Source organism: Glycine soja, chromosome 9 (assembly GCF_004193775.1).
Source record: "Glycine soja cultivar W05 chromosome 9, ASM419377v2, whole genome shotgun sequence".
NCBI lineage: Eukaryota > Viridiplantae > Streptophyta > Magnoliopsida > Fabales > Fabaceae > Glycine > Glycine soja.
This window is the reverse complement of record NC_041010.1, coordinates 11,091,219-11,116,028: the sequence shown is the minus strand read 5'-3', so window position 1 is coordinate 11,116,028 and position 24,810 is coordinate 11,091,219. Positions and strand designations below refer to the sequence as shown.

The window sequence follows — 24,810 nt, the reverse complement described above, 5'->3', positions numbered from 1 at the left end:
AGGGCAAAGGTCTGTGCGGTGGTCGGCAGAGGAGCATAAACCACAGAGTCTGGCGACAGGTGCAGATTTTTGATTCACGGCTAGTTAGGTTACCAGGTTAACCAAGGCATCTAGTTTACCTTCAAGCTTCTTAGTCTCGGCTGATGAAGATGAATTCGTGGCTACTTCATGCACTACTCTAATGACAATAGCATCACTTCTGGCACTAAATTGCTGGGAGTTTGAAGCCATCTTCTCAATTAAATTTCTGGCTTCAGCAGGGGTCATGTCTCCAAGGGCTCCACCACTGGCAACATCTATCATACTTCTCTCCATGTTACTGAGTCCTTCATAAAAATATTGGAGGAGAAGCTGCTCAGAAATCTGGTGGTGAGGGCAACTGGCACATAGTTTCTTAAATCTTTCCCAGTATTCATATAAGCTCTCTCCACTAAGTTGCCTAATTCCTGAAATATCTTTTCTGATGGTCGTGGTCCTGGAAGCAAGGAAAATTTTTTCTAAGAATACTCTCTTGAGGTCATCCCAGCTCGTGATGGACCATGGAGCTAGGTAATAGAGCTAGTCCTTTGCCACTCACTCTAAAGAATGAGGAAAGGCCTTCAGAAATATGTGATCCTCCTGGACATCTGGGGGTTTCATGGTGAAGCAGACAATATGGAATTCTTTAGATGTTTATGCGGGTCTTCACCTGCAAGGCCATGAAACTTTGGAAGCAAATGGATTAGTCCCGTTTTAAGAACATATGGGACATCCTCATCAGGGTATTGGATGCACAAGCTTTCGTAGGTGAAATCAGGTGCAACCATTTCCCTTAGAGTCCTCTCACGGGGTGGAGGTTGTGCCATGTTCTCAGAATGTTCAAAGCAATAATGCTCAAAATCACCAATAAGAGAATGCTCAGGATGCTCAAAAGGTACTAACTGATGTCTAACTAATCTATGAAATGTCCTATCTATCTCAGGATCAAAGGGTTGTAAGTCAGATGGATTGCCTCTAGTCATACACTATATTCAGCATGCACAACTAGTTGCCTTTTTATGCAAGTAATAGTGTGTTGGGGAGATTCGAGGGGCACACCTGTGGACCACGAGCCACCATATAAGGAGACCTGACACCACACTCTAACCCAAAACCTTAAGGCTCAGGTTTATGGGTCTGCTCCTCACTTATATGGCGCTCAACCTTTCCACTTCTACTCGATGTGGGACTTCACCTCACACTTGTAACCCAACACATCTCCCCCTCAAGTGTGAGTCTCTTCCACATGATAGCCTCCCCCTCTAGGGGAAGTCTTTTATCATCCACGAGTATAGCCATGGCCACCTGCGGTACTTGCCCTGCCCGCTAGCCATTTTGGCCACCCCGCTCCACCTGCGGGGCACGCTGTGCCGCTAGCCATTCGGGCCACCTGCGGTACTTGCATACTCGTCTGAGCCGGTCACCAACTTGAACCATCGGCTCTGATACCAATTGTTGGGGAGATTCGAGGGGTACACCTGTGGACCACGAGCCACCACATAAGGAGACCTGACACCACACTCTAACCCAAAACCTTAAGGCTCAGGTTTATGGGTCTTCTCCTCACTTATATGGTGCTCAACCTCTCCACTTTTACTCGATGTGGGACTTCACCTCACACTTGTAACCCAACACAGTGTAGGTTTGAACTACAGCTACCATTAAATGATATCCAAATGACTTGAAATTTTGTGAGCAACCTTATAAAATGATGAGAAGATAACACAAAAATTTCAAACAAAAATTCAAAGTCTAACTATAGAAGCTAAAAATGATAAGTTGAGAAAAATAAGAGAATAATACTTGGAAAATAAAAAAAATTTGACAAAATCGCAATTTTTGGAAGAATGAGACCTCAGCCGGCCTACGGCAGGCTGCCATGACATGGGAAATTTTTTTCTACCCCAAATACATATATAATAATAGCGATTCTGATAACCGGAGCGAAAGTTATGGCCGTTTGAAGTTTTGACCAAAATCAAATTTGCTACTTTTTTGGAACTTTCAAATCTGACCAAACTAAGGGCTCCAGCTATTTTTCCCACAAAACATGGATCAAAAGAAGTGACCACAAAAAATTCAGCCAAAAATAACAAATATAGCTACCAAAACAAAAAATCCTAATTAATTCAGCAAGGGTGGTCTCTAAAATCTGTCGCTAAGGGATTTCCACTACTACCCTGTTTTCCAGTTCAACAAAAGTGGTCGCTAAATCCGTCGCAAATCACTATTCACAGCAAAACACAAAACTAAAACAGGGGAAGTACTAAACAGAAAAACTAAAACAAAATACCACACTAAACAAAATAACAAGACTCTAAACACACTTAACGCAACACGAACACAACACACGAAAGCATAAAACATAAAACACGAATTACTAGCTATTATGAACCTTTGGACACTGCTCCTCGGCAACGGTGCCAAATTTGATCGAGGCTGTACCCGAATCAAATAAACATTAAAAATGTAGTATCTAGGAAGTGATCCTAGGTCATCTCCCAACGTGCAATGGTCAACCAAACGTTCATGACAGATATTAGGAAAATAGTAATGAATCGGGGGGGGGGGGGTGGTTTGTTTGCTTTTGTAAATTAAACAGCGAATAAATGTGAATTAGAAAATATCAGAATTAAAACACGTTGTTTCCCCTTGATTCACAAGCAAGTCTCTTATCCTAGGTTGCGAGAATTTATCCTTTATCAGTTCAACCACTTAATCCAACCCTAAATTAAATTACTAAGCAAAATTCAACATAAGGCATTCATTATGTGATTAAGCAACACATACACCAATTACTCATAAACGATCATTAAGCATGAACGTAAATTAAGCACAGAGACAATTAATCAAGCACTAAGCATGCATGAATTAAAAGCAACAAATTCAGAGTAATTAGTGAAGAGGAAAAACTGAACAAAATTTAACAGTAATAATAGAACCTTAAAGAGAATTGTGCTTGATCCTCAAGAGAAAACAACGTTGGGGACTTAGCCTTCCATTAATCAAATAGAGAACGAAATTATAGATTGAAGAATGAAATTTTATTGCTGAAACGAAAAGTAAAAGCTGGAATTGCAAAACGAAAATAATGTCTAAAAGCCTAAAACTAAAAACGAAAATATGAGAGAAGAGAAGAGAGCGTAAACTAGAACCTTGGTGCTGTTATATAGTTTTCCCGCCCCAAAGCTTACAAATATGTTTTAAATACAAGCCCATAAATAAAATAAAATCAAATCTAGATAAGATCTAGATGAAATAATATCTAGATGAGATCAAATCTAAATAATATCTAGATAAGATAAAGTCTAGATAAGATAAAATTTTGTAGAATAAAATAGTCTGCCCTCTTCAAGTCCAAGCCCAATTCTGGATTCAAGCCCACTGCTTCAATAATTCTTGAAATTAGATTAAAAACATCAAATTAGCTGAATGGGCCCAAATAATAAAACTGCCTAATTAATTTGACAATTAAGATTAATCAGTACTTAAAATGGTGCAAAAAGGGTTAAGAAATAGGAGAAAATAATGACACATCACTTCTTCTTCCCTACACTTTTTAATTTCTGCTGTGTACTTTATTTTTACGCTTTACTTTTCTTTAAGTTACATAACTTAGTAGTAAAGCCTAATTGAATCTAGTAACATTAAGAAGGATAAGTTTTAATTTGTCAAGGTACATGAATAATTAATTCAACCCCCCCTTCTTAATTATTCCGAGGCCACTTGATCCAACATGTAGTTGGATTTATGTTATGATGATATTGTATGTAACAGTTAAGATGGTTAGATTACAAAGTTGTTATTTGTAGTTGTTTATTGGTGTACATTTGTGAGTATTGAATTAAGATAAGATAATAATTATTAATAATGGATGTCTTATGGTGAAAATTGGTGATTGAAATATGATGTTAATGATCGGTTAAGTTTATGAAATCCCTTTTTGGTGAGTTAAATGCCTTTGTTATCTTTCTCCTAAGATGCAAAGTTTTATAATAAAGATAATTATATATACATGCATATTCTTATTTAATTTCAAGTTGTGCTTAAATATGTTTGTTCTAGTGAGCTTATCCGTGCATGCAACATACATTATTGTGACTGTGATGATCTCAAACTACATGTTTAGAGAGCATATAGTTTTTAGGTGCATCTTCCTCTTGGAGACTTTGTGGATAGGGTGTGCACTGGATTGAATACCTGTTGTCTTCTTTGTAACTCCCCGATTGAATCACACCAAAATGAGAGGGATCTAGAGGCTGTGCAAGTATGAGATTGTACAACTCAAGATGGCTTAAAGGAATTAATTGGTTCTTCCTATACCAACAAGATGCATGTACTTTTTGGTAGCTCATCACTTAAGAACTTTACACTCAAGCATGCTTGGCTTGGAGTAGTTTTAGGATGAGTGACCATCTGGGAAGTTTTCCATAAAGTGTGTGAATGAAAACAAAACACTCTAAAAAGTCTTGTGTTGGTTTATGGGATCAGTCATTGATCCTGGAAGTAGGTAAAGTTGATTTTTGAGGTCTCAAAATAGGCTACCTACGGAGGGTTCTGACCAACAAAAATGTAGAGTGAAGTACCACCGTGTGAAGTGTCGTAATTTGAAAGCTGTTGAGAAGTTGAAAATCAAGGATGTTACATTCTTTGTTTTCATTTATGTAGTCCTATGAATAGAATGGACCAACTTAGGGATATTATGTAATTACCTTGCAAAGAAGATGAATGTATACATCGTACTATGTTATTTTGAGTGTGATATTATAGTAGGTTGTGATATGTGAAAGTTCCATTTGGTATTGGGTTTTATTTAGTTAAGCTTAGTATATAAAGTTCTTATAATTTAAGTTTTGAATCTTTGGTTAGCTTGGAAATTAGAGAAAATTTTACCAATATTTTCATAAACAAACTAAGTAAAGAGTTTTTAAATTAAATGGAAATAAAATCTTTAGCTTTGTTGGTTATATAATGAAGGTGGACCATTACAATTGTGGTACATGTTAACTCATTGACAAGTGCACCAAATTATCCTAAGTAGTAAAGTAAAATGGAAGTCCGAGTGTCGAGTCCACAGGGACTTTGTTTGTACTTAAATTGGAGTATTCCACATTTTTAAGCAATTAATAAATTGAATTAAAGATTTAAGAGATGGAAAATTAAAAGTAAATTGACGCAAAATTAAACTAATTATCTAAAACAGACAAAAGCAAGAAAAAGAAACACTTTGGGGGTTGTGATGCAAAGGTTGATTCAGAATGCGAATATGTTGGGATCTAGCTTTCCAAAAACTACTCTTGATGTAATGTTAATGATTTTTCTCTATTTAATATTATTCCAACTATCACCCACATCTAGTCATTTACTCTAACCATGATCCCTCAAGTGAAAAATCCTAGTTTACCTAATCCCTTGAGAGAATAAACTAGTTAAATTGCATTATGAATAGAGATGCATAGAATAGTATAAAAAATATCATTCTATCCCTAGATATGAATCATTTAGATGCCCTTTCCCAGTTCTTAAGAGAATAACATTTCCCAGCCTAAACCCTAAAAACATACCATGAATATGGGTGATCAAACCACAATCAATGAAATTAAGCACACAAAAGAGACAATAATAATTAAAATAACCTTAAACATATAGAAGGAAAGAAATTACATAGCAAGCATTTGGTTGCTAGGCTCCCAACAATGAGGGGTTTAACCTCTTATTGTCATGAGATGTTTTACAATTGCAAGGGGGTAATGGGGAGAGAAGAAGATAAAGAAGGATGGAGATGAAGAGAACAAATGTCTCCTAAAGGTTGGTTTCTCCTATTTTGAAAACTCTAATTTCATGGATATTCAGTGTAGAGCTCTGTGTCTCAGTGTGTTTTTTTCCTTCTTCCCTCTCCTTCTTTTATAGGTCCAGTTCATCTTGGTTTTCACGCAACCTTCGCGCTAAGCACGATTGCCATGCTTAGCGAGTATGGCGGTAACACATAACTCACGCTAAGTGCCCTTTCCTAATCTAGACTTCTCCATACTTCCTGACACTAAGCGTGCATTGCCCGCTAAGCGACTGCATCATGCTGGGCGCCTGAGATGCGCCGAACGAGCAACTTTAGATCTTCAATTTTGCTTCTTTGGGCTTTACTTTGTTTTTCTGCGTCAATCATTCACCAAGAACTTTGTAAGTTCACAAACTTTAAACACGTTTTGCACAAAAACTTAATTGATGTTAAAATTCCAATTATTCACATGAAAAGGAAGAAATATGAGAGAAAAATTAACAATTCCTACATAATTTAGTCCCAAAATATAACTATACATAGAAACTATCAAACTCCCCCAAATTTAAAGCTTTGTTTGTCCTCAAGCAAAAGTAACTAATTACACTGAGATAAAGTTTAGAGTTTACCAATCACAATACATGAGATAACTACATACATTCCAAAAGCTTCATTGACCTATTCTCAAGTTCACAGTTGTCATAAGTTCATGAAAGGAGTACGAAAATGATGCACTTCGAGATGAATCATTTAGCAAGAATGACAAGTCACACGAATGAGTCACCAATCTTTATTCCTCACAAGGCTAGTGTTTCTCTTAATCTCGCAAGTGTTTCAGTTATAAGTGTTTTAATTACAACAATTGAATTGTAAAATTCCTAACTTTGCACATCATCTCAATCAATGCAATCATACATGCACAATGTGGATCATTAAGGACTTTATCAGGCTTGTAACGTGGCTGGGCTAACAAAGGAATCATGGTTTTTCTTGGATTCAAAGCTTAGGATATAGGAGAACATTCATTCTCCCAATTCATGACAAACCATAACTCAAATTTTTTTCACTACACCAACCTTATTATTTTGCTACTCTTTTCAGCACATCCACTTTCTTTGATCATGGTTTACCCGAGCTTTTATTCTTCAAAATAACAAGATATTTATTTATTTATTTTGAAGAAGTAATAGACATTAGTACTTGGCTGGAGTAATACCATATACTTTGACTTACATTAGCTTGTGTTGTTTATTCATATTCCTGCAATAAAAATTCACCCAAAAACACTCCCCCAAATTTGGGACAAATTTGTCTGGATTCATGAGCAATCTCCTACAACCTAAGAAAGGGTAGTTAGTCAATATCAATTTCATTAGGCTTGGATTCTAATGACAAATAATTTACATTAGGCACAACAAGGGTTTAAGGGATATATTCATTCACAAGATGACTTTTTGGCTAAGTGGCTAAAATAAAATAAACATGGCCTTGATCATCTCCACATCATACATGCATTCAAACAATCTAAGAATCACGCAAAATCGGAAAATTAAAACCAATCGTTCTCTCACAGTTTAAAGTTCACACAACTCATCGATTTTTATGAAGCATTCAGGTTCACATTCCATGTTTTTCTGTCAGAAATACTAACCTCTTCACTCTTGTATGATTAATTAACACTCCAACACTTACACTGATGCCTGCTTACACAAGAATCAGAAATTTCACAAAAGTATGCAATTTATCTCACTTATGCAATTGATTCACTCAAAAAGTTTTGCAACCAATCAATAAGTACCCTACTTCTCTATCATGCATCAAACTAAATTAAAATTATTAAATGAATGAATTTAAACTATTAAAATTAAACTACCGAAATTAAATTGTCATAAATGTGAGAAAATAAATTGAAAGTAAAATAAACTAAAATAAAATAAAACTAAAAATAAAGAAAAGAGTCCTGATCAAAATGGGCCTTAATCATGTGGCGGCCCTGGATCCCAAGTTCCTTGAGTAGTAGTGATGTCTGCAACATAATCATCATCAGCTTCTGCATCTGCGGCATCATCACCACCAGTGCCAGAGGTGTCACCCCCCCTCCCGACAAAAGGAAGTTGAACTCTTGGCCAAACAACCTAGGCTAGGAATGCCTCTGGCGCCATCATCGGCTGCTGGAGGAAGAGATGGTAGAGGCTCTGCATTAGTAGGTACCAACCGTGGTGAAGGGTCTACAACATGGGGAGGAGCTGCTGCAGTTGAGAGGAAGAGGGAGAAGGTTTGCCGACTGTAGGAGAGGTGGCTGGAGGAGGGATCATCGGAGGTGGAGTTGGTGGAGCGTCTAGAGTGGCTCAGGCCCTGACCCGCCTTGGCCTCGAGAAGACAATGGAAGGGTTTGCTGGATTCATGACTGGCTTGGCTTCATTTTCTTGCTCAATTGCCTCCACCTTGAAGCAAGTCTTGCTATCACTGGGATGCTTTATTGCCTCAAACAAGTTGAAGTTGACTTTCTGGTCCTCCACACTCATCTCCAAGTTGTCATTCCCCATGTCCACAACGCATTTTGTAGTAAGCATGAATGGTCTGCCCAATATCAAGGGGATATCAGAATCCTCTTTTATGTCCATCATCACAAAGTCCACCGGAAAAGTGAATTGGTGAACCTTAACTAGGACATCTTTAACTACACCATATGGTCTGGTAATAGAATGGTTCGCTAGTTGAAGAGTCATTCTAGTAGGAGCAATCTTCAGGTTCCCAATTCTTTGGCACATAGAGAGACATCAAATTGATGCTTGCCCCCAGATTAATGAGAGCTTTACCGCACTGACACATCCCCAATAGAGCATGGGATGGTTACACTTCCTGGATCTTTGAATTTTTGTGGTAGAATCCTCTGGACCACAACACTACAATTTCCTTCCACCATGATGCTCTCATTATTGATGTATTTCCTTTTCTTTGTAAAAAGGTCCTTCAGGAATTTGGTATATGACGTCATCTACTGTAAGGCCTCTCCAAAAGGAATGGTGATTTCCAACTTCTTGAAGATGTCAAGAAAATGAGCAAAATATCGTTCTTTCTCTTTCTTTGATGCACCAAGGGATATGGGACATTCTTCACTGGGACTGATGGTATCTCCTTTTTAGCCTCTCGAGCTAAGTCACTTTTGGTCTTAGTGATTAAGTCCTTATCACCACTCTCTTTACTTTCATTTTTTTCTTTTTTTCTTTTTTCATTTTTTTTCAATTTTTTTCTCTTTATTTTTAACCTTTTCTCTCTGTTTTTCCTCTCCTTCCTCATCACTCACATCCTCCAATACTCCCTTAAGTTTGTTCTCCTTCTCAACACTCTCCCTTCTCAGACTCTTGGTGAAAATTGTCTTACACTCCTCCTTTGGATTCTTCTCCGCGTTGGCCACAAAATTTCCCATGGACTTTTCAGCCAATTGCTTAGCTAATTGGCCCACTTGTACCTCCAGATTCTTGATGGCTGACTCAGTGCTCTAATGATTTGACAGAGAAACCTACATAATTTGAGTCAGAGTCTCTTCTAGCTTAGTGGTCCTCTTATAAAGATTAGGCCCTTGATTGGAAGGCCAGATGGATGGACAACCTTGATCTTTGTTGAAGTTATTCCTAGGATGGGATCTCCAGCCCTGGACTTGAGAGAAATTTCCCCCCTGATTGTATTCTGGAGGTCTTCCTTGATAAAACCTTTGGCAGTTGGGAATGGCCATGTAGTTGTCTTCTTTGGATGCATCGTCTTGAGCTATGCATATGCCTGACTCATGGGCCCCACCACAAATGTTGCATCCTCCAATTTGTATGACTGAAGAATGAGCCGATTGCACTGCATAAAATTGTTGAGGAAGTTTGTTCAATGTCTCTGTAAGGGTCTCTATTTTCTTGGCAATGAGCTTGTAATGCCTCTTTGTAGGCGTGTAAGCTCGATCATGAAGGATGGCATGGTCGCTCCTTCTCTTTTGAGCTAGTAATGCATCTTGAGATGTGAGCTCAAGAAGACTCTTCTTTGTAGGCGTGTAAGCTTGATCACGAAGGATGGCATGGTCACTGGTTGCCATATTTTCAATCAACTCCATAGATTCATCAGGTGTCTTCAATTTGATCTTTCCACCAATAGAGGCATCGAGAAGCTGCATGGAATGGGGTCGCAAGTCGTCAATGAATATGTTTAGCTGAACTAGCTCATTGAACTCGTGGGTAGGAGTCTTCCAGAGTAGACCATAGAAATGGTCTAGAGCTTCACTCAATGATTCCTCAGGGAATTGGTGGAATGAAGAGATCTCCACCTTCCCCTCGGTGGTCTTGGACTCTAGAAAATACTTCTTCAGGAACTTCTCTACCACCTTTTCCCATGTCCACAAGTTTTTCCCCTTGAACGAGTAAAGCCATCTTTTTGCTTCGCCAGCTACGGAAAAGGAAAACAGGTTGAGGTGGATGGCATCTTTTGGAACTCCTGCTATCTTCACTATGTTGCAGATCTCTATGTATGTGGCAAGGTGAACATATGGATCTTCATTTGGTAAGCCATGAAAGATATTCCCTTGAATGAGCTGGATGAGGGATTGTGGATAAGTGATGTTGGTAACTTGAACTTCAGGTTGGACTATGCTTGTAAAGTACTAAGGTGTAGAGGAACTGAGTAGTCTTCTAGAGTGATCCTCTGTGGCCGGTTCCCTATCATAATGTGTTGTTCAAAATTTGGATGTGGTTTGATCATAGGGAAGGAGGAAGTTGATACAGAGGATGATGGTCCTTGATTGGCCTACACCTCTTGTTGTTCTTTCCTTCTTGCGGCATTGTTTCTTCTACAAGTTGCTTCAATCTCTAGATCCAAAAGAGTAAGGTTTTTTTCTTGAAATTATACCTCACATACAAGAAAGAAAACAACTACCAAGCAGGTTATCAAAGAATTAAAATATAAAAAAATTAAAAGAAAAAAAAATATTTTTTTCTTTTTAAAATAAAAAATTAAGAAATTAATAAAAACTAATTGCTTTAAAATTAAAATATCCAAATTACCAAGTACAAAGAACAAATTCCCCGGCAATGGTGCCAAAAACTTGTTAACTCATTGGCAAGTGCACCAAATTGTCCCAAGTACTAAAGTAAAACAGAAGTTCGTGTGTCGAGTTCACAGAGACTTTGTTTGTACTTAGATTGGAGTATTCCCAATTTTTAAGAAATTAATAAATTAAATTAAAGATTTAAGAGATGGTAAATTAAAAGTAAATTGACATAAAATTAAACTAATTATCTAAAACAGGCAAGAGCAAGAAAAACAAACACTTTAGGGGTTGTGATGCAAAGGTTGATTGAGAATGCGAATATGTGGGGGTCTAGCTTCCCAAAACTACTCTTGATGTAATGTTAATGATTTTTGTCTATTTAATATTATTCCAATTATCATCGACATCTACTCATTTACTCTAACCATGATTCCTCAAGTGAAAGAGCCTAATTTACCTAATCCATCTCCTAATCCCTTAAGAGAATAAACTAGTTAAATTGCATTATGAATAGAGATGCATAGAATAGTCTAAACAATATCATTCTATCCCTAGATATGAATCATTTAGATGCCCTTTCCCAGTTCTTAAGAGAATAACATTTCCCAATGCCTAAACCCTTAAAATATACCATGAATATGGGTGATCAGACCACAATCAATGAAATTAAGCATAGAAAAAAGACAATAATAATTAAAAAAAACAATAAACGAATGGTAGGAAAGAAATTATGTCATGAGCATTTGGTTGCTAGGCTCCCAACAATGAGGGGTTTAGCCTCTTATTTTCATGAAAGGCTTTACAATTGCAAGGGTTTGATAGGGAGAGAAGAGGATAAAGAAGGATGGAGATGGAGGGAAGGAATGACTCCTAAAGGTTCGTTTCCTCTATTTTGGAAACTCTAATTTTGTGGATATTCAGTGTAGAGCTCTATGTCTCGGTGTGTTTTTTCCTTCTTCTCTCTCCTTCTTTTATAGGTGCAGTTCAACTTGGTTTTCACACAACCTTCGCGCTAAGCGCGATTGCTGCTCATAGTGTGTGTGGCGGTAATCTCGCGCTAAGTGCCCATTCACGATCCAGACTTCTCCATACTTTTTGGCGCTAAGCGACTACATCGCACTGGATGCCTGAGACCCACTGAGCGAGTAGCTTCAGATCTTCAATTTGTCTTCTTTGGGCTTTACTTTGTTTCTCTACATTAATTATTCACGACGAACTTGTAAATTCACAAAATTTAAACATTTTATGCACAAAAACTTAATTGATGTTAAAATTTCAATTATTCACATGAAAAAGAAGAAATATTAGAGAAAAATTAACAATTCCTGCATAATTTTTGTCCAAAAATATACCTATACATAGCAGTTATCAGTACCAAAGTTGGTCATATCATTTAAGAATAAACCTTTGAGGAATAAGTCTATTGTATTTCTATTGTATATGAATCTGTGGCTTGACTCTAGTTATTTGTTTTGAATGACTTTTGCACCTTTTGGTTCGAGATTTGTTATCATGGTCTTAGCTTCTGATCCCTATCATGTTCTTGCTGACGAGAATGATATGGTTGATGGGACTGAGGCTTGTGGATGAAGTCTTTCAGGTGGCCCAACATGATGAGGTTCTCAATCATATCTTTCAAGACTCAATTGAGTGGCCTTGGTTTCTATGATATTAGTAGTGCTTAGAAAAATCTGCCTTGGGTAGGGTGTTAGCTCTCTTTGGTATGGCCAAGATTTCGGTGGCCAGAGCTTGGTCCAAAATCCGAGATCTATTTGCATTGAGGAGGGGTATAGTGTGCATAACGTGGTTCCCAAGGTGGTCAATCCCTGTGCCTATCATCCCTTGCTTTGATAAAGCTAGGCTTATCCTAGTCTTTCTATGTTGTCATTGCATCAGCTCGAACTTAGTTCCATATTGGAGTAATTATTCCATTTGCATATACTTTTTCTCTCTCTGTCAAAGGTCATCCATATTAGATGCATGTTTTTTGCATAGGTTGGGAACAAAAGGTTCCCGCCAGAGGACTGTTATCCAATGATGCATAGCGACAGTGAGATCCAAGTTTTGAATATTTAAGGCTATATTTTTTAGTCACTCATTGAACATTCAAAGGGGCTCCTTCTTTTCTTTTCGAATGTTGACCAAGGCTACTGAAGTTAGGTGGTAGAACTAACTTATGGAAAACTATGCCGAAGGGAGTTGCCAATGTTTCAAATGAATTAATCATATTTAGAGTTAGACAGGTAAACCAATGAAGGGTTTTCCCTTTCAAGGAAGTGGGGAACACTCGACATAACACAACATCATCTATGGTGTAAAAACTAACTTGTATAATATAGACGTCTAGGTGTTCGTTCGGATCACTGCTACCATCATACTTTTTGATATTCAAACTCTTCCAGTAAGAGGGAAAAGTAGTTTGCATGATGTCAGGGATGAAAGGATTTGTGTACTGTTGTAGTTATTTTCCCAGCATGTTTGTGGACAAGCATTATGTATCCTGCTTGACACTAATGTTAGTGACCCAGGGAATCTCATATGTCATGGGCTCCTCCTTAGCTCCGACTGGTGTTTCATCTTTGGGTTGTCATGATAAGTTAAGACTTTGCAATTGTGCGTTCTTCTGCCAAAGAGTTGAGATTTCTTGGGCATGGTGCCGATGCATGTCAGTTACTTGTGCTTGTAGTCGCCTGACCATAAAGGACAAGTCAATCTAGTCCTCTACTTGCACCTCTTTTTCTCTTTGTTGTTGTTCCCTTGGATGTGTTATTGCTATTGTATCCATCCATGTTCGAGTAATTGCCATAACACTTGGGGCTGGGAATCTACTTTACTCAATCCCACAGTTGGCGCCAAAATGTTCATGCCGAATAGTGGCCAGACACTAATCCTTTTGTCTTGATGTTCCTTGCTCCTTATTGTTCTTTGTTTTGGATGCTATTTTATCAAAGGGGATACCTACAAAAGACATTTCAACACTCAAGTAAGCTTTCAATCTTGAGCAATAAATATAATAATAAATGCCAAGTGAACAATGGTCCTTACCTCAAGGATAATAACACTATTTATGCGAACCTTCTTGGGCCTTGGACCTTAGGCCTTTATTCACAAATTACCATTTAGGTAATCCATCCTTTAAATTGGATCAGACGTGCTTATCCCGTGGTTTCCTTTGACCATAATTGTTTTGTCCTTATCTGGGGCTGTAGAGGCAGACCTATGTTATGAGGAGGGGGGCTATAGGGGTGTACCTTTGATCATGATTGTTTTACCTTGTTTTTTTTCAATTAAAAAAATAGATTATTATTTATTTATTATAAAAAATTATATTTTTTATTTAGTAAAAAATTTGACTTTTTTTTCCATAGGAATTGAAGATGATATTAAAGAGTTTACAATGCTCACACACCCTGTTCAACCAATTCAGTTAGACTCCTTTGTTAGTAAAAAAAATCTAATTTGAAACTAAATATTATATTTTTATTAAATCTTTATAATACAATTAGTTTTTATCTCTCAACTTCTTTTTAGATTATAAAATTAATAGTAATCTTATTTTTTTCAAGAATTCTTATCTCAATATTATATTTTATCAAACTTTAGTTATTATATGATGAGTTTTATCTCCTAACTTTTTTAAATTATAAAATCAATAATGATTTTATCTTTTTAAACAAGTTTTATCTAAATATTATATTTCATCAAATTTTAGTTATTATATAATTTGTTTTTTTTTCTTTGTTAATGTTGTTGACAAGTGGCCTCAATAACTTAAGAGGGGGGCAGGGCCGCATGGGTGAATTAAGTTTTAAAATTTTTCCGAAAATGCAGAAGAAGAAACTATCAATTTAATAATGTTCTTTTAAATGTGCAAGACAAAGTAAACTATAATAAAATAACTGAGATAAGGGAAGAGAGAATTGCAAACTTGTTTTATCTTGGTTCAGCCACTTCTCATGCCTACGTTCAGTCCTCAAGTAACCCACTTGAGATTTTCCACTATCTTTGTAAACTCTTTATAACTTCTGAACACACCTTGGGATTCCTCTCCCTTGTGTTCAGGATTCTCACAAGTCAAGAGATGAACAATCTCTTGATCACAACAATGTTTTTGGAATATACAAATGAATTTCTCTCTTTTAGAGATGATAATACAAATTGAAGATCTTAGAAGAATACTCAATTGATTTGCAAGTGTTTGGCCAATAGTTATTTAGAGAACATTTGACAATTAAGTTCTCTTTTAAAATCTCTCTCTTACTTTTGGAAGTCACACACACATATATAGGCCCATTGTGCCTTTTCAAGATGGTTTGAAGAGATGTGTCTTTTCAAAAAGGTTTTCTGAAATTTTCTCACTGGTAATTGATTACAGGATTCTGGTAGTCGATTACACAGTTAAATTTTTGAAGAGTCGTGATTTTTCAAAGTTTTTTTTTTAAATCTCTTCGCTGGTAATCCGTTACAGGATTCTGATAATCAATTACACAGATCAAAATTCAAACAGTTTTGTGTCGTTAGTCAAAAATATCTTCACAAACTCTTTGGTAATCGATTACACAGTTTGGTAATCGATTACCAAATCAAAAATATCTTTTTTAACTGATTTAACCTTTGATAAAAGAATGTTTGATACTAAAGATGTTGAGGCCAAACTAAAGCAATCAAATTGAGATTCTTTAAAAAAATTTACTAAGCTCTTATCTTAGATTTACTTGATCTAGTTCTTTTGACTTGATTCAATCCATGCTCATCAAGTAACCTTTTTGACATCATAAAACCATGCATGATATTTATTAACATTCTCCCCCTTTTTGATGATGACAACCATTATCAAGTAAACTCTTTTGGCATTATCAAAAACTTGTATGCATACGTTCACATTCTCCCCCTTTTTGATGATGACAACCATCATTTTATCTATCTTTGTGCTTTCATCAAGTAAATACTTTTGACATCACCAAAACCTGCATAATTCACAAATGTCTAATTCTTTAACTTTATTTCTTGCAATTGAAAGAGCTCTTATTTTCCATATTTCATATAAACAAGTGTAATTGAATTAATTAGAGATTGTTATAATTTTAAAATTATGAAAACACAATAGGAATCATTGTACTAATAATGAGTTGCGAGCCTATGACATTGCAAGAGGAAAAAACTGAAAGACACCAACATCACACAAAAGAAAGAAATTTTCAAATATGATATTTAATGTTTTAGTAACAAATACTAGACTTTGTAATAAGATGAAAGATGAAATATTTATTGACTATTTGTTAGTATACATGGAAAAGAAAATAGTTAAAAAAATTAGTATAAACTCAATTATTAATTTTTATTTTCATGACATAAGAAAGTCAGCTTTATGGTTTGATAGATTATTAATGTAAATATAACATATCAAAACTTCAAATTATTAATATTTTGTATAAAAATTGATGAAATATAATTGGTAGATGAATTTTATTTTTTGAGATTAATCTCGGCCCCTCTCATTTGAGTCTGAATCTATGATTAATCTCCTTCTCATTTCAGTTTGAATCTGTTTCTGACTGTTCTAGTCGAATACCTATCCAATATACACATGATTTAACCAAAACATAATAACATTTATGTTTTGTTAACACTAACATTTAGAATAAATGTTATGTTCCCATATCACGTAACAACCCCATTCCATTTATTTACCCAGTTACAATGATTTTGTTTTTAGTTTCCAATTATAATAATCTGAAGCTGGATGAAGAATTTTTTATTTTATTTTTTATGAGTAAGATGTATGAAGCATGAAACACAAGAATAAAAGGAAAGATATTGGTTAATGACCTAATCCAATGTACTTCCCCAACAGCACCGATTGAGGCAAAACCCAATAGAAGTAATCATTGGGCCTCAGAAAACATAAATTGTTGGTTTGTAAAAGTGAAAAAACATGTGAAACTGTTTTATTCAACGAAAACATCATGTGGTTATTCAATCAAAACCCAGATACCGTGGTGTCGTGGGCACTTGTGCGGTTGATTTTGCTCTGAGCATGTTCCCCATCACGTACTGGGTGTGCTTTCCCTCATTTATCATCCATTCCACTTCCCAGACTTTTCGTTTCCAACAAGTAACAAATTATTTAGAGTTCCACCAAAGTAAGATTAATGTTAAGCCAAAAGGCTTATGTATGCACCAATGTAAGATTTTATTGGATTTATATGTGAGAATAATGATGAATTTACTTAACAGAAGAATCTATATTCAATTTCATACGAAAAATAAGTCAGATTCATGTTAATTAATTAAACTATCAAAACAATGCCAAAATAGTCATTAATAACCTCTATATTTGTGTTCGATCATTCTGTGCATTTTTATTTTATTTGTTTTGTTCTTTTCTATACACGTTTTTATCGAAGATCGACACGTACATACTGTTCATTTTAATGTTTGATCTTCTCAACTGATCAAAGCAAACTACTAATTTTAAAAATAGATTTTCATGATTATACGAACTCCAATATTTTAAAAGAATATTTCATTATGAAGATTGTTATTTTATATTGTGTTTTAGGAAAAATATTTTTTGGTTCTTGTACGTGATTTTAGTTTTAAAATTTCTTTTAACATTGTGAATTTTATTTTATTTTTAAACTAACCTATCAATACTAAAATAAGGACATATCATGCATCTAAATATAATGACAACTATCTCCTGAAACTAAAATGAAAAAAATAAATTTTGAATCTAAGACTTTATGTAAACTGCCTAAACCTTACCTTTACCACTAAGCTAATCATAAAAGGAAGAGCAAAAAAAGAAATTAAGCTACCCTAACAAAGGAGGTCCCAATAGCATCTGCCAAAAGGAGAGGACCTAACTACGAAGGACAAATTTGAAGAACAGTGAAGCCCAAGCCAGCAGAAGCACCTTTAATTGTTAGCCAACCAGTCAACACGAGCGTTGGCTTCCCTAAGCGTGTGTTGAAGCATCACAACCTAATCAAGAGCAATGAGATTCTTGATAGCTTGAATAATGGGAAATAGAGGATGAGAAAGACAAACTCCATTCGAGATCATACTGATGGCACTAAGAGAATCAGACTCATAAATCATGTATGTTTCTATAGCCGGATTGCCAAGCTAATTTGATACCATAGTAGATTTCCTGAAGCTCCGCTGCAGGAGAAGAATTAAAACTGCAGTATCGAGTTACCCTTAAGGTACTTAGCCTCCAGAATTTGAGTTCACAACTTGGATTTCTCGCAAATGAGATCCCAATAATGCTTATCCAAGAGAGCTATACTGACTTCCCTAGAAGTGCGGATGCCAAGACCACCATCTTTGTTGGCTTTAGTGACTGTTTGTCAATTGGCCCAATGCTTGTGGTAACAACCCCAAATGAAAGATCTAATCTTCTTTTCAATCTCATCACATATTCCTTCGGGGAGCCAAGCATTTTGCATGACATAGTTAGGACTAGAATTAAGCAGAATCGAGAACCACCCTATCAGCCCTTCCTAGGAGATTCGTTTTCCACCCAACAAGCCGCAAATTCATTTTATCAAGAATGAAGGCAAAGTCAGATTTTTTTACTCTTCCCATAATGATAAAACTTGGATTTCCTTAAACTTATTCACCTTAGCATCAGGGACATTTTTAGAACAATAAAACTTGGATTTCTTAAGATTGACCTTAAGGCTAGACACATAACCAAACATCTCCAAAACTTGCTTGACAAGTTTGACTTGTGAGGATTTTGCTTTGACAAATAAGAGGAAATTGTCCACAAAAAAAATGTGACACACCTTGGGACCTCCACGTGTAACATGGATAGGTTGCCATGAATTGTCTTGAACCTCCTCTTGTATAAGAAGAGCCAACTTATCCATGCAGTGGACAAAGAGATAGGGAGAAAGAGGGTCACCTTGTCTAAGTCCACGTGTTGGGAAGAAAGATTCAGATATCTCATTATTCCATTTTAAGGATAGAGAAGTTGTTCTTATATTGTTCATTATAAGACAAATGATTGTATCAGGAAGCCAAATTCGATTAGAGTTAGCTCTAAGAAACCCTAGCCAATCCTGTCATACACCTTCACGAACTCAATCTTAAAAAGAATATAACCATCTCAACCTTCTTTTTTGTGAATGTGGTGGACAATCTCTTATGTGATGAGAGCATTGTCCCCTATACCTCGGCCTGGGATGAAGCTGCCCTGAAGGGAGCCAATAAGATCATCTAGGTAGGGTCTAATTCTCTAAACTAGTACTTTTGAGATAGTCTTGAAAAGAACATTGCACAAACTGATTGATCTAAATTCCTTGACGCATTTAGGACTATCAACCTTAGAAGTAGGGACTATCAATGTGTCTGCAAGGCTAGGATTGATGTTACTAGTGAAAAATGTCTCACTACTAAAAAAAACTGCATTCTACGATGGTGAAATGACGACGGTTCCCAAAAACCATATCTTAGAATGTCTTTGTGGTAGCAATTTTGTAATATGAACAACTTCGACGATGACGATTTTATAAAGACTGTCTTAGAAAGTCACGTTCAACGATGGTTAATGTTGATTACCAATTACACTTTGAAATTATTTAACCCACTATTTGTTGCTTGTTGTGAGCGAATCCCTCTGTCTATCTCTCTCACACATAATTTCTTTCTATCTCTTTCGCCTACAAGAACGTGATCAGGGCGCGTAGCGCCTCCTGACGCATCATTCCCTTGATCAAGCAAAAGCAGCAGAGCCACAACAACGAGCACCACATCGTCGTCATCTGTGACTACCACTCCAAGATTGAGGCCAAACTCTCCAACATCTGTGATGGAATCCTTAACACGCGCCTCGTCCCCTCTGCTACCTCCGACGACTCCAAGGTCTTCTACTTCAAGATGAAAGAAGACTACAATAGGTACCTCGTTGAGTTCAAGACTAGCACCGACTGCAAGGAGGACGCTAAGAGCACGCTCTCTGCCTACAAATCTGCTTAAGTTTGCTTTTTCTTTTTTCTTTCAATTCGTTTAATTTTTTTCGCAATGTTGATCTATTTACAATTTGACTGATTATGTGTATATTGTTTGCATGCACGGGAGGGAATCTCACACATGCACAATTTGGTGGATTTTAGGTTAGAATAGTGGAATTTTTATGGTAATAGTAATTTTTTTGAAGTGAAGGAAGTTGATTTTTTAAATTACTTGTTTAAAATTGAAAATATTGAACTATTGAATTTTTTTTGCGTGCGTGTTTGATCTATGGTTCAATACATGTGATTCTGCAAATTTTAGGTTAGAGATAGTGGAATCTTTATGATAACAATTTTTTAAGGGAAGAAAGTTGGAATTTTGAAATTAATTGTTTAAAATTGAAAATATTGAATTGCTAAGTTGTTTTTGTGTGCGTGTTTCATCTATGGTTCAAAACATGTGATTTTGCATTGCAAAATTTAGGTTAAAAATAACAGCTTTTTGAAGTGAAGGAAGTTGAGGTTTTGAAATTTCTTGTTTAAAATTGAAAATATGAAATTATTGAATCGTTATTGCGTGCGTGTGTGTTTTATCAGCGGTTACTTCCATTTTGTGATGTGATTTGTGGATTTCTAGAACTATGGACTTTCTTTTGTTTGAATGATTTGTTTGATTTATGGAATTATAAGTGCTCAAAGGTTAAGGTACTATTTACCTCATAAGAATTTCGTGTAACCCCAAGACCAGGCTGAATATAAGTTTAGCAATGTTTCAATTGTTGTCATATTTTGGTGTTTTAAACTTATCACAAAAATGTTAATATATTTACACTATTTTGCAGTACTGACATTGGATCCAATAATTGGGGCAATATTTGCTAGAAATGTTGTAGTCATTAAACCTTCAGAGCAAGCTCTAACATGCTCTTATTTTCTTGCAAATACCATTCCTCCCTACTTGGACTCTAATGCCATCATGGTGATTGAGGGTGGAATAGATGTCTATGAATAATTACTGTGACAAAAATGTAACAAAATATTCTTCATTGGTATTATTTTTCATACCAAGCAACTTCTTGCTAATGAGCTTTTGGACTTTGTTTTCATTTGTGTGCAATTTTTTTATTTCAAAATTTTTTGTTGTTATTTTTATGTAGACTCCTTCTTATAGAAAATTATGGGGTCCGGTGAAGCGTCTTTAGTCACTGTATCCGGATTCAAATCCACGAGGACATTATGCTGGTGAGTTCAACATTTCATCTTAGTGCTCAACATTCTACTGCTTCAAACTTAATGAGGATTTTGTGCTAGTCTATTTGTCATTGATATTTCTATTGACCAAAATTGTGAACTATTGTTTCTTTGTTTACTGGTTGTCTATTTACCAAAATGAGTTGAGTATTTGATTCTAAACTGTACATAGAAAAGGTATGTATAGAAAATTTTAGGATGAGTTGGTTCTTTTGTTGTAGCTTCTTTTATACTACTATAAGATATGGACTTAAGATTATCTGGTTATATAAGCATATGTTATGCCTCTATCATATATAACCATGTGATGTGATATTGTGTGACTAAGACTCAAATTCCCTTCTGTTTAGTGTCTCTTCTCGAGGAAAAATTGGCTTTCTGTCTTTCGGCTATGGATAAGGAACCAAAGCATGATGTTGGTGTCTAAATGTGTGTACCATCCCAATCCTTAGAGTAGTACTACATGTTTGTCTTTCTCATTGCTAAGCAATAATATCACCTATAATTAGATGCTTCTTTGTGAATATATGATATCAAATTATTTGAAGGGATCTGTGGAGTTTGGACTTTCATTTGTGTATTCCACAATAATGTCTCCTGCAAGAAAGTTTGACTAGTATGATCATTTGCCCTGATTTTTTTGTCTTGCATATGTATTTTTTTTTCATTTTCTGTGATGTTTTATATGTACCAAGATTGTTAGATTTTTGTCACTCATAGTCACAAAGATTTTACCATGCAAATTATCAAATATTTGATCTTAGCTAATGTTGCTCACCATTTACTCACTTTGAATTTGATCTTGTTTCTTTATATTTTGTAGATGAGATTTATCTTAATTTAAATACCATTTCCTTTACTGTCGTACTTTGGATTATATGTAAAACCAAACAAGGTTTTTGCAGGAAGGAGGAAGCTTGTATTTCTGTAAATGATTGTTAATCCTTTTATATCTCTCTCTAAAAGAAAACATGTCTCCTTCACTGGTAGTTCACATATGAGTTATTAATATTACTATTATGCTTGCCACATTCAATTTCAAGGTCTAATTAAGTTTTCTTTTTTTTTTTTCATTTGTGGGCATCAAGTTGGCAATGAAAAGAATTGTAGGAGGCAAGTGGTGACCTTGCAGTGGTCAAGCTTGCATAGGAATAGACTATTTGCTTGTTGAAGAGAAGTTCTCATCTGCTTTAGTATTCATTACAATCACCAGCTGCTATTTATGCTAAAAAATTATTTTGAATAAATAATTATTTTGGTTTCTAAGAGTAAACCAATGATAATTTAGTTCTTGAATGTTATTTTTTTATTTAGTCCATGAATATATAAAAAATGTAACAATTAAGTCTTGTTGTTAAGGTTTTACGGGACCAATTTTTCATTAAATTATAATGTCCAAACACCAATTTATCAAACAATGAGCTCACAAGAGACATCCCTAATGAGTTCTCATGCATGCCTTCATGAGCTCACACTCTTGAACTTGTTCATCAATAGGTTGCATGGTGAAATTCCACCTTTCATTGTTAAGCTGCCTAACTTGGAAGTGTTGAAGCTTTGGCAGAACAACTTCATAGGTGCCATTCCCTCGAGGCTTGGCCAGAATGGTAAATTAGCTAAGCTTGACCTCTCAACAAACAAGCTCACTGGATTGGTGCCTAAATCTCTATGCCTTGGGAGGAGGCTTAGGATTTTGATCTTGCTCAACAATCTTCTCTTTGGATCTTTGCCTGTCGATCTTGGACAATGCTACACACTTAAAAGAGTTCGTTTGGGACAGAGCTACTTGATAAGATCAATTCCAAATGGTTTTCTTTATTGGCCTGAGTTGGCCCTTTTGGAATTTGAGAACAATTACCTCAGTGGTTGGCTTCCATGAGAAACAAGTATTGCACCCTCTAAACTTGGACAATTGAATCTATCAATTCATGTTATGAAAATTGCATGATCCAATTTCATGTTATGAATATAAGAGTGAAAGGGGTGAATGGGTGATAATAAGAGTGACACCTTATCTGAGCCAATGGCATCATCACAGCCATTGCCATTGTCATCACATCTTTGCCTCTGCAATTTAGCGGGCTCAAATGCTCCCCACTCTTATCTTCTTATCTTTTCTCCAAACCCTCCTTTTGGACCCAACAATCCCAAAAGTTGGTTTCAATTACCATAGTTTATAAAAGTCAAGGTGCATAATTGATTTTAGTTTATAAAATTTCAATTCGTTATATTATGATATCTTCTTATTTTCTTCTACTATACTTCCTTATTGAAAAGTTTATTCAATCGGGACCTTATTCTCTTGTCTTATTGGTGTATATCTAAGCTGGGCCTAATTAATGATGGGTTCATTTTTAACTCAGATTAAAGGCATTTTGTTCTACACAGATGCTAATGGAGCAGTTGTTGATACCGCTGCAAAGTCTTCGACATATTTGATGTAACGCCTTGAAATTTCACTAGCTGAAAATCGATATTTAATGTATTTCTTGTGCTATTTGATAATTTGATTGATTTGGATGAGTTGGGGTGTTGTGTGAATTAGCTAGGTGTGATTGCTTGATGTGGATGTTATGTTATGTGGAGTTTGATTGACCTATTTTAGAATTGTGAGATTTCAAGTTTTACCCAAACCTGTTCCGGTAAAATCACGATCCTGGACTCGTTAACGATTGAATCGCCTTAAATTTGGACTATAGGTTCGTAACCCACGTCTTTACGCTTTGACCGTAGGGATTTGTAAAATAACATTTTCGGACATCTCACCAAGCGAGACAAGCGCACTAACTGCTAAGTGCAATTCCAACTCGAGGAGAAAATTTGCCCAGTGAGATCAGTGCACTAAGCGCAATTCCAGCCAGTAGAGAAATTGCGCTTAGCGCGAAATGTCACACTTAGCACCAAAAGTTGAATTTTGCTTAGTGAGATGAGCTTGCTAATCAAGATCTGTAAATTATAAATAAGTTCTTCAGTATGAAAAATACAATTTTCACTCTTATTCTCTCCAAACACCCACCCAAACCCTAACACCTTCTTCTCCACCACCCACGACCACTAGTGGTCACCACAAGCCGCCCTTGCTTGCCATCGGACCACTACACAGAGAGGAATGCTTTAACTGGATCAGAATTCTTAGAATCTACCTCAAGGATTCAATAGAGAAACAAGCTCTCAATCCTTTCTTTCATAGTTTCTCTGAGGTAACCTTGACTTCTATGCCTTTTTCCTAGTTAGTTTGAGCTTCTCTCAGTGTCTCTTGTGTTTTGGGTACATAATAGGATGTTTTTACATGTCCTTTGAAAAACCCTTGAAAATGAGATGTTGTAAAATTTACCTTTTTATAAAATTGATGTTTTTTTCGTGACCTTCGTTGAACTCCGATCACATTGGCGTGATCGAAATTTCAAAATGATTTCTTTTTGTAGTAGAACCCAACACACACCCTAGTCCCTTTTATTTTGATAGGGGTATTTGACCCTGATTGTTGATATTAACCTTGGTATATAGAACTTTTCGTTTAGACTGACAAATGTGAACATAAGAGGCCTCTGAGCGACGCAAAGAGGAGCTGACGGAGAGCTCACAATAGGTGAGGGGAGTTTATTATAATTTATGGCTTTGATACCATAATTGGGGTCAGGGAACCCAATTATGGGAATGCATGTTTGTCCCTATGCATGCTGGTTTTCAAGAAAGGCAATGATTTCGACTAATGGAATGTGATATATCTATTATTGATAAATGACATTATCATTTTATTAGACTTATGTTGT

The 24,810-nt window shown here is 35.9% G+C and overlaps 1 non-coding gene and 1 pseudogene across 1 annotated transcript; both read left to right on the top strand.

Moving 5' to 3' along the window:
- The first annotated feature begins 361 nt into the window (after positions 1 to 361).
- On the top strand, positions 362 to 468 carry LOC114369070. Its single transcript, XR_003657530.1, has one exon. It is a non-coding gene; the product is annotated as a small nucleolar RNA R71 (small nucleolar RNA).
- A 19,022-nt stretch (positions 469 to 19,490) lies between these two features.
- On the top strand, positions 19,491 to 19,811 carry LOC114368169 (annotated as a pseudogene).
- The last annotated feature ends 4,999 nt before the right edge of the window (positions 19,812 to 24,810 follow it).